The sequence below is a fragment of the Caloenas nicobarica genome, chromosome 21 (assembly GCF_036013445.1).
Source record: "Caloenas nicobarica isolate bCalNic1 chromosome 21, bCalNic1.hap1, whole genome shotgun sequence".
Classification (NCBI taxonomy): domain Eukaryota; kingdom Metazoa; phylum Chordata; class Aves; order Columbiformes; family Columbidae; genus Caloenas; species Caloenas nicobarica.
In genome coordinates, this window is record NC_088265.1 from 6,067,343 (window position 1) to 6,077,325 (window position 9,983).

Below are 9,983 nucleotides of genomic sequence, written 5' to 3' on the forward strand. Positions count from 1 at the left end.
AATTTTTTTTCTTTTCTTTCCTTGGAATGTTTGTGAAGAATTCTCAGAAAAGTGACCTTGCGGTGCCTGTCTTATTAGGGAAACAAATTTCTCTGCAGCGTGGTCACCAAACAGAGGATGTGATTGCACCCGTTACTGGGGATTTTGCACATTATCCATCCTCATACCATGTGAAACGCCCCAAAATATCAAACTGTCTCTAAATGAACGCCTGGTTCAACACTTGCGCTGTGACTCCCGTTACCCTTCGGAGGGAGAGAACTCCGCTGTATAATTGTGCAGCGCTATCTGTCGTACAGCTCTGGGAGCTAAAGACAGGAGCCTCTATAATTTTAAGGTAATTATAAGACAGATGTGTCAGTCAGTCTCCCCTTTTCCTCCCTCCTTTCCCTCTTTCAGCTTTGCTTTTGCCATTTAATTAATTAAAATAATTAATTTTAAAATTTAAAAAAAAAAATAATTAAACTTCTGATCCTGTTTAATATTAGAGAGCGTGTCTGGGCGCATAAATACACTAAACACGTGGCAAATGCCCCAAAGTGGTGCCGGTCGGGAGCACTGCCGGGCAGAACAAGCAGGTTTGATTTTAATGGAAAAATCCATGTGAAGCTGCGAAAATCGGCAAGCAGAATAACAAAAGCTGACAGCGCTGTGTTTAATAGTTAAACTTTAAAGCATCAGGGCTTAAAAACGTGGCCTCCAACATAAACCTGGGGGGCTGAGCCGCTGTCCCTGGGGACGCGGCGTCCGAGCTGCGGCTCAGCCCAGCTTGCAGCCGATGACACTGTTCCAGTTTACTTTTTCCCCCTTGTTTTGACCCGTATGTGTGGAAACACTCTGCTTGAGTAGAGGCAACTGCCAGAGGAAAAAATTGAAGCTACAGGCATCTTCCAGATGACAAATGACTTGCTTATCATCCTTCTGCTCTCCCTGTTGGTTCCTTCTATAGCCAGGGATGTTTAAAGACTTTGGTAACTGCGAAATGCTTCAATTTCCCACTCCCTCGTGTCCTTTTGCTATTATTGTCATTAGCATTTAAAAAGCAGACACAGCCAGAGCATTTGCAACCTTAACACCAACAACAATAATGATAAATATTACATTTCAAGGCTGGAAATAAATGGCTTTTTCTTGTTCTCTCCTGACAGGCTGCTGTGGATAAAATAGGTGTCTGTTAGCTCTGGTGTGGACAGACGGACGAGCCGGTGAGCAGGTGATGGGGACAGGACTATTTGCCTGGGTCACAAGTCCCACCAAGGAAGCAACGACACCATGGCCAGGCTGGAAAAGGTATTTTAGGTCCTGCATTTTGCTTTAGACAGTGGAGATCTGAGCTGTGCATGGGGTTTTCAGGCCCTACAGCCTATTGAAATCAGATGTTTCCAGCATCAGCAGCTGAAATTGGGGTTGCAATAGTGTCCCTGGGCACGGGGATGCTGGAGGCACCTTGTGCTCTGGAGGGGGACGAGCACTTCTGCTCCTCCCCTCCTCCCTCCCCTTTGCTGTGGACAAAGAAGAGCCACAAAATTTAAGACATGTTTGATTTAAAACCTCAATACAGGGGGAAGTGAACGAGAACCTTGCCCTGACCTCAGACCCGCTTTGTCTGCTATTCTGCTCCTTGCCTGATGAAAACGCTGCCGCTATTCAGAAGCCGTTGCCTTCCAGGTAAGAGAGGCGTCAATCAGGATTGTGAAAGGAGAGGAGCGGCTGTTTCAGGACAATTTATTAGAAGACAATGAATAATGGGGAAAAGATCTGCAGTGATCTGTACTCTCCCCACTAAAGCAAAGTTCAAGGGTTCATGATTAAAGGTGGTTCTTGCCTATTTGACAGTCAGGCCCAGGTTATGCCCAAATACAGGGAAACTCATCTGGGATTGTGTGAGACCATTTCCCGACAACTTACCAGCACTGGGTTCAGCTTCTATTGTTCAGTTAAAACACCGGCTATTTCTTACATGTCTTGCCCTTGTTCCCTGCAAAAGCTCCCGGACTGTCAACCTGAAGGACTTTAAGACACTGAGAGACAAGTTCACAGAATCAAGATTTGGCCTCTAGAAACGCTGCTATCAGATGTGCTGCTTCTCCTAAGCTGTTTGAGCAGATTTCCTTTTTTTTTTTTTTTTTTTTTCCCCTGCCTTTCTGTGTATGTAGAGGACAAAATAAACCCAATTAAAGCGCATTATTGCAGTTTCGCTAGCGGTTCAGCTCAACAAGCTTAACCCACCAGAAGTGCTAGTGGAATTGCTACCTTCAGCTTGCACGAAATGTGGGTCTTTCCACCTTCCCCCCCCCCGCATTAGTGTGTGAAAATCTCCTACAAAACGTAGCTCGAAGGGTCTGTCTCCTCCCTGCGCTGCAGTTCCTGCAAACGAAGCAGAAAGCCGTGCTCGAAATAGGCTGTTTGCTCCTCCTCGTGGTGCGGCCGTGGGCAGAAGGTCCTCGTAGTGTTGGTGGGGCTGGGGTGCGGGCTGCGTTTGGCAGTTTTCGCTGTAGCTCTCGGTCCCGGGGTGTCCGTGGTTGGTTACGGTGCTGGGGTGATTCCCGCTGCCGCAGGAATTGCCAGGGTGGGGGTCCAGACGTGGAGGCTGGAGGGAGCGCGAGGACGATGCTCAGCCGGGATCTGCTCTGGCTGTGAACTGGGGGAGCAGGCTGTACTGGTGTGAACTGGGAGAACAGCAGCAGGGGGTTCGGTGAGAGGTGACAGCCCCCCTGCTCTGCCCAAGGCTGCGCTGGCGCCATCGCCGCTGCCGCGGCTGCTCTGGAAACGGGCGCCAGCTTTGCGGGCTTGCACGAGCGGCGAGTCCTTCCCTTGCTGCTTCATCAACACCCACCCAGAGCCTCTTTGTCCTTCGCTTAGGACAAGAGTGGTTAATCCTCCAGCTGCTCTCGGGTCGGTCCTGTGGCGGGCGGTGCAGCGGGACGGGAGCCCTTGGGGCGGCATTAATGCTGGTTAATCCTCTCCCGATGCGAGGAGTCTGAGCAGAAGGTGATAAGGTACCCGCTGCACACGATGTACTGCCGGGCTGGGAGGCGGGTGCCTGGGGTCAGGGTGGGCAGCCCAGACCTGTTACCAGCAGCGCCGAGGTGAAATAACCGGCAGGGATCGCGTGACGCTGGTCGGGCTCTGCGGGACGTGTTCTGCGCCCGACAGAGCCTTGTTGTCCCTGCTCTGTTCTGTGTGGGTTTGGAGACCCCACGGGCACCCTTTTCCAGCGTCTGGGGTGGTGAATGGATGCTTGATGCAGTGAGAATTTAGGATTATGCCAAAATTTCTTCCTGGAAAGGGCTGTGGGGCATTGGAACAGGCTGCCCAGGGCAGTGCTGGAGTCACCATCCCTGGAGGGGTCGGACAGACGGACATGAGGTTCTCAGGGACGTGGTTTTGAGGCGGACTTGGCAATGTGAGTTTAACAGTTGGACTCGATGCTAAAGCTCTTTTCCAACTAAAATCATTCTATGATTCTAATGTTAGAAACAGAGGCGGGTGTGTTTGTCGTCAAACTCCATGCTCCTGTAGTCAAGGGATCATCCAACTCAATGGGAAATCAGGTTTATACCTCCCAGGGATCCTTAGATAAACACCTGGATATTCTTCTGCATCTCAATTTGTATTTTTTTAACCTGAAGTTCAACCTCTGACTCCTTTTGGGCTCTTGTGAAGAACTGGCAGAAATTGGTATTTTTGGCCTACAAAGTAGGAAGGTTGTCCACCTGTTTTTGAAGAGGTCTTTGTAGACCACGATTTCTCTGGGGAGACAGCAGTTGTGATTAAAAATGGTGGGTTGCTTTGAAGGCAAAACCAACAACCTAGAGCTCTTATAAAAGCAACTCGTCTCACTTCGTACTGACTGCGCAATAAGCTATTCAAGCAGTGCAGAATAGAAATTATTCTGCCCCCTCCTCAGAAATTGATTTTAAGAAGTATCTGACTTGGTGCCTCTAAGTGCCTGATAATGGCAAATGAAGGTAAGAGCCATGGCAGGAGTGTAATTCTTATTTTTCAGGCAGATCATAGATTGAAAGGATTATGTTAGTTGCGGGCCGGGTTAGTCTGTGCGGTCTGGTTTGTGTTCCTCCGAAGAGCCCCGTTGAACAGCACCAGACAATGGCTTTGTCTCCCGCTTTTCCCTGCGTATTCAGCGCTAATTGCTACGGCATCTCTTAAAAGCTGTTTTCACATGCATTCGCACAACAGATTTGAAAGGCCGTGAGCACGTACTCGGCGCTGCTGCAAATGGGAAATGTCGCCCCGTGTTTCAGAATAATGGCATTTTGGAACCTGCCAAGTGCGTAGTTTTGTCACTTACAATTCAGATGATCTGTGGACCGGTATTTTTGGCTGTAGTGGATTATCGCTCGTCATGGAAGCAAAGCACCGGCTGTAGTGAGAGCCTGCTGGTAGGGAAACCACAGACTGAAATCAATGCCTTTCTGCAGTGGCTTGTACGTTATCTCCCTGTCTCGCCGAGCTGCTGTCGTCTAGAAAACGAACCAAATTAACATGCAGGTCAAGCATCAAGGGGTGATTTATTTTCTTTAGAGTTTCTGTGTGGGTATTGTGGTAGCGACAACACAATAATTACACGTGAACACAATAATTACATGTGTTCCACGGCCCGCCTTGGGGGAGCTCCCAGGCTGAGTGGGTGAGCGTGGGGAGTTACGGAGCGTGTTTAACGCGGGGGCTTGGAAGGGAAGATGATTTCTTTTTTTTGGTGTGCGTCGACTATTTGAGGGTTTACAGGCTGTTGTTTGGAAAAAAACAAACTAAAAAAAATGAGAGCGCGCATGCTCTGATTGTAGTCGTTGTTTCCAAATTAGATGGGGATTTGTGCACGTGATTCTGCCCTGGGCCTTTCAAAGCCCTGTGTTTGCTTGTGTTTGGCAAATAGTCTGCGCCTGGTTAGATCTGAGGAGTTTTTGCGTTACTATCGAGCACCAAAGGGAGATCCCCACCGAGTTTGGGGCTGGCACGTTCTGTGGCCGCAACCCAGAGGGTTCTTGGCTCTCCTCGCATCATTCATATCAATTCAGGCCATCGAATCCCACCCTGAGGCTTAACGGAGCATCGCGCCTGTCACACCTCGGTGAGAGCAAGCGCAGCCTCGACGAGGGCGCGGATTTACAGCTAACTGTTGGATTAAGGTGAAATGTGAAAATCACCGCTAAACCCCTCGCGTTTGGCCAAGCGAGGCAAGGAGGCTGGAACCTGCCCCGATGCCTCACGGCTCCGGCGTCGCTTCGACGGTGAGACTTAATTAAATTACCGTCAAAGTCCTCCAAAGCTAATTGAGAAAGGATTATCCTAGGAGGAAACCAGAGACGCAGAGGTGGAGGAGCAGCTCCCTGGTGTGACCTGTGCACGTCGCTTCAGCGGGTGACGAACCAGCTGCCGTTTTCCGTCCTGGTGATTTGTGTGTAACAGAATCCTCTGCTGGTCCCCCAGCCAGGCTGGGCTCCCGTCAAACTCTCGGATTGACTAAGAACCTCTTGGGAAACCCGGCCCTGAGACATCGACCGGACGCCTGGGCAGCGCGGTGGTTGTTGGGGGAATTACAACGCCGGGTGATTTCTGCAGCAGCGATAGATAACACGCTTGCTCTCGCCCGCGCGCATCGGCGCGAAGCGCAGGAGCAGCCCCTCTGTCTCTAACGGGAGCAAGGGCAGCTTTTCGCCCCGCTCGAGGATAATTCTGCGCCCGAACGTTTCCCTGCAGGACCCGCCAGGGCTCTTCTCGTCCGCCCCGCTTGAGAGACCACATTGAGAATGGAAGAGCAGGAGGAATCGCTTGGGAAGTTACAAAGGTCCCCAGCAACCCCATTCAACTAATATCCCAACTTCTGACAACCGATATCCACTGTCTTGCCCCCAAACGTGTTAATTTTATACATGAGTGAATTTAACGCCGTCATTTAGCTCTGTCTGCTGGCAGGGACTTTGAAGTACAAACTGATTATGCAGGGAACAAGCTGGGAGCTGGTTAATAAGTTCCAACAAAGTGGGTACTGCTGGGAGGCCGTGTTAGATTAAACGTAGAATTTTATTGTTGTTTTGTCTTCAGCTCGGAGACAAATGAAGCAGCAGAGTCTGTCGCCAGAGAGAAAAACACAATGCCAGTGTCGGGAAATATTCTTAAATCCTGATGCTCATGGTTGCCTCCTAACACCACCTCTTTGGGTGACCCCTCAATAGCCGTTTTCTTTCTTTTCGATAGTCTCAAATAGGTAAGGGGTTAATTAATTGGATTCTAATGGCTCTCTACTACCTGTTATTCACTTGGTGGCACTTCTGAGGGAAAACAGCCCGGTAAGTGTGCACCGAACTTCAGCACAAATTCCAAGAGAAGAGGTTTGCCAGCGGGAAGCTAAGTCCAAGCCATCGCCTCCTCCAGGAACGATCTTGGTTTGGCCAGTGAAAAAAAGGAAAGGCAGTTCTGGGATTTTTTGAAGTTATTTGGCGAAAGGCAGGTTTTCCACAGCCGCAGAGTCAAAACACAGCTGCAAAAAGAGTTTTTAAAGTCAATTTAAGAGACTAACAAGGAAAAAAAAAAAAAAAAAAAAAAAAGAAAAAAAAGAAAAAGAAAGAAAAAAAAAAATCATGCTAAGTTTTTGGCTGGGGTGGGGAGGGCGCGTTCCCCCCGCGCTCCAGCAGGGGCGCCGCAGCCCGGCTGCCGCACGGGCTGAAAACCCGACGGAAAACCATCAATCTGGAACAAAAAAAAAAAGATTACGTGAGTGTGTGACACGTGCTTTTATTCCAAGGGGTAAAAAGAAACAAACTTTTACACACAAGTGTATAACGGTCATTATGGCTTTGTAACATTCTGATGGGTTTGAAAAGATTGCGAAGAAAATGTGCCCGAAGGTTTTATAAAAAGCTTTTTGTAGCTCTTGCGCAGCAGCTTTCCCTCCCTGTTTGTCTGCTTGGTGTATTGCAGTTCTGTGTCAGTGCTAAAATGTAATTATTTTAGGCTTCAGTATGCTATCTTGAAATGGTACAGGAGAAAACGGCAGTTACTGCTGTGATCTTGTATTATTTACTACTTACTAAGTTATCTTTTTATACTTGTTATATTCCCAAGTATTTTCTCCTGGCTGCTGTGCTTTGAAGACTATGGTCTTTAAACATGGGATTAACAGACCAAGTGTCTCACGTAGATGAGGTTCTTAGGGACAGCGCTTAGAAACCGATTTGCAATTGGGAGGTTAATGGTTGGACTCGATGATTTTGGTCTTTTCCAACCAAAACAATTTTATGACTCTACAGGATGGGGGGCAGGCACGTATAAAATATTTTACTTCTTATTTTTTTTTTAAAGACACACAGTTCTCGGGTCACTTAACAATGTTGAAGGGGAAGGGTGACTTTTTTCCCCGCTCTGTGCCGCAGGTGAAGCTGCGTCCCGAGCGGATGTTGGTGTTTTCGCCCGGCTCCCCGATGCCACCAGGGTCAGGATTTCTGCAGAAATAAGACTGACCAAGTGCTGTTGCTGCCGTTGCTTTCCCAGCAGTTAATTCCTGGCCAAATCCCTGTTAAATGAGACTGAGGTCTCTGCCCCGAGAATTCCTGCCATGACATTCTTTTGGTTACACATCAGCAGCGAAACATTTTGGAAGCGGTGGGGAAACACTCACCAGTTTAAAGGGGAGATTTGGTTGAGGTTGTTTTGTTTATTTTTGCACATGTGAAATGTCTGGATTTTTTCCTTGTGTCTGGCAGGGAGAGCTGCAGTTCGGGAATATTCATACGCTGATCTCGCTGCCTTCCCTCAAGCTGGTTTTATTCCTATCGTTACTCTACCCATGTATTGCTTTTCTTTCTTTTTTTTTTTCCCTGTTCAGGCTAAGACGAGGATAATCTCTCACATTCTTCAGACTGCAAGGAGAAGGTGCAGAGTTATTTTTGTGGCTGACCAGGCACACGATATGCAGGTGTTGTCCCAATGAGCACATTAACCATGTCTACACAACGCCAGCTCAATTTTTATTTATTTTTTTTTCCCCCCTTTTGCCTTCCTCTGAAGCTTCCGACACAGCCTGTGCCTCCAGGAGGACGTGGCAATGAGAAACAGCAACACAAGCGACGAGTTTCTTTAAAAACACAAAAACCAACAAGTTTCTTTAGGGTTTACCAGCGGTGTTTCGTACCCCGCCGTGTGCCCCCAGGGTGACTCCAGCCTTGCAAATCCCGCTCGGCGTTCTTAGCAGGGCTGATGTTTTTGGCTAGTTGGAGCTTCTGATAAATGTTGGCCCATCTGATTTATTGTCTGACTCGGTTCCCAAGGAGACCACATATGTAGCAGTCTGCGATAAGCGGCTTATAACCTAAAGGTGAATGCCTTAAAATATCAGCGTCCCTTTCTCCGTTTCCGTCGATAGCGAGCTCTTGCTTTTTCCCTGCTATCTTTATTTCGCTCTGTTATCAGAGAATTAAATACTTAGAGTCGTGTTGAGGAGCCTTTCTTGTCTTTAGAATTGGCTGAAGTTGTAAATACAGCTGGATATTCTGTTATCGCTCTTAATGGAAATCTGTCGAGCGTAACGCCGGTGTCTCTTATTCTGTGGCCTGATGAAGGCGTTTGATGTGTGGGGCACAACGTGTGATGGGGATGATCTTCTGGGGACGCTTTTCCTGTGGTACGTTCAGCAGGACGCCGAGCTGTGTGACCTCAGCCCGGGGACACTGTCACCTCCGCTGTCCATCAGCCCCCCGGGAGCAGCCGAGGGGGATCTGCGGAGCAGTGGGGTATCTGGGGGGGCTGGGAAAGGGTCCTTTGGGATCAGCGGACTAGCAGGAAAAAAGAAAATAAAGCGTGAAACACTCGATATTTAACATGAAACAACGACTGTTTCACGTTTAAAAGTGGGGAAAAATAAGGAACTGGATTGTTTTACGAATAAATTTTGAAGGTAGTGGGGGAGGCAGAAAATGGCTTAGAGAATACCAAAAACCTGTTACTAGAGCTTTGGGAGCATGGGGTAGCTATCTGGTGCGATCCTGGCGTACACGTGCATGGTAGGAATAAAGACAGCTGTCTCTGGGCTTGCAATCCACGGCACAGGCACGGATACGAGTTATGTTGGCACAAGCGTCCGCTCCTGCTCGGCTCGGCGTGCCCGGACACCGGAGCAGCCTCCCCACCTCTCCAGAGCCGGAAAGGGTGAGTCTTGTCGACTTTTTATGCACCTTTTTCCCCACCCCGAGCACATTCCAGCTGGCTCAGCCCCTGGGGTCAGTTTGCAAAGGTGTGCACACACCTTGCAGGCTGGATGGGTTCGCCCGACTAAACCCGCACCTCATCCTCGCCCTTCCGCTGCTGTTGCACCCGCTCGGAGGCCACATCTGGCAAACAGCGGCCGCCCTTGTAGGAGCAAAAGGAATGAGATTGGTCGGTGTCCTGCCCAGAGCCTGGCGAGGGTGCCTGTGCCGTGAAATACGGTGCCACGGGGAATATCCCGGGTTGGCTTTATTTGGCGGTGCCGCCGTGGCCCCGGCGACTCCTCAGAGACGTAAAGGGCTGGGATCCCTCCGGGGGGATGTTCTCCTCTCCCTTTCTAGCTGTGGACAGAAGGTGAAAGGCTGAGGGAGCTGCGTCTCTTTAGCTTGGAGAAGAGGAGACTGAGGGGTGACCTCATCAATGTTTATAAATATATCAAGGGTGGGTGTCACGAGGATGGAGCCAGGCTCTTCTGGGTGACAACCAACAGTAAGACAAGGGGCAATGGGTTCAAGCTGGAACACAAGAGGTTCCACTTAAATTTGAGAAGAAACTTCTTCATGGTGAGGGTGCCAGAGCCTGGCCCAGGCTGCCCAGGGAGGTTGTGGAGTCTCCTTCTCTGCAGACATTCCAACCCGCCTGGACACCTTCTGTGTAACCTCAGCTGGGTGTTCCTGCTCCGGCAGGGGGGTTGCACTGGGTGAGCTTTCGAGGTCCCTTCCGACCCCTGACATTCTGGGATTCTGTGATCCTGCGATTCT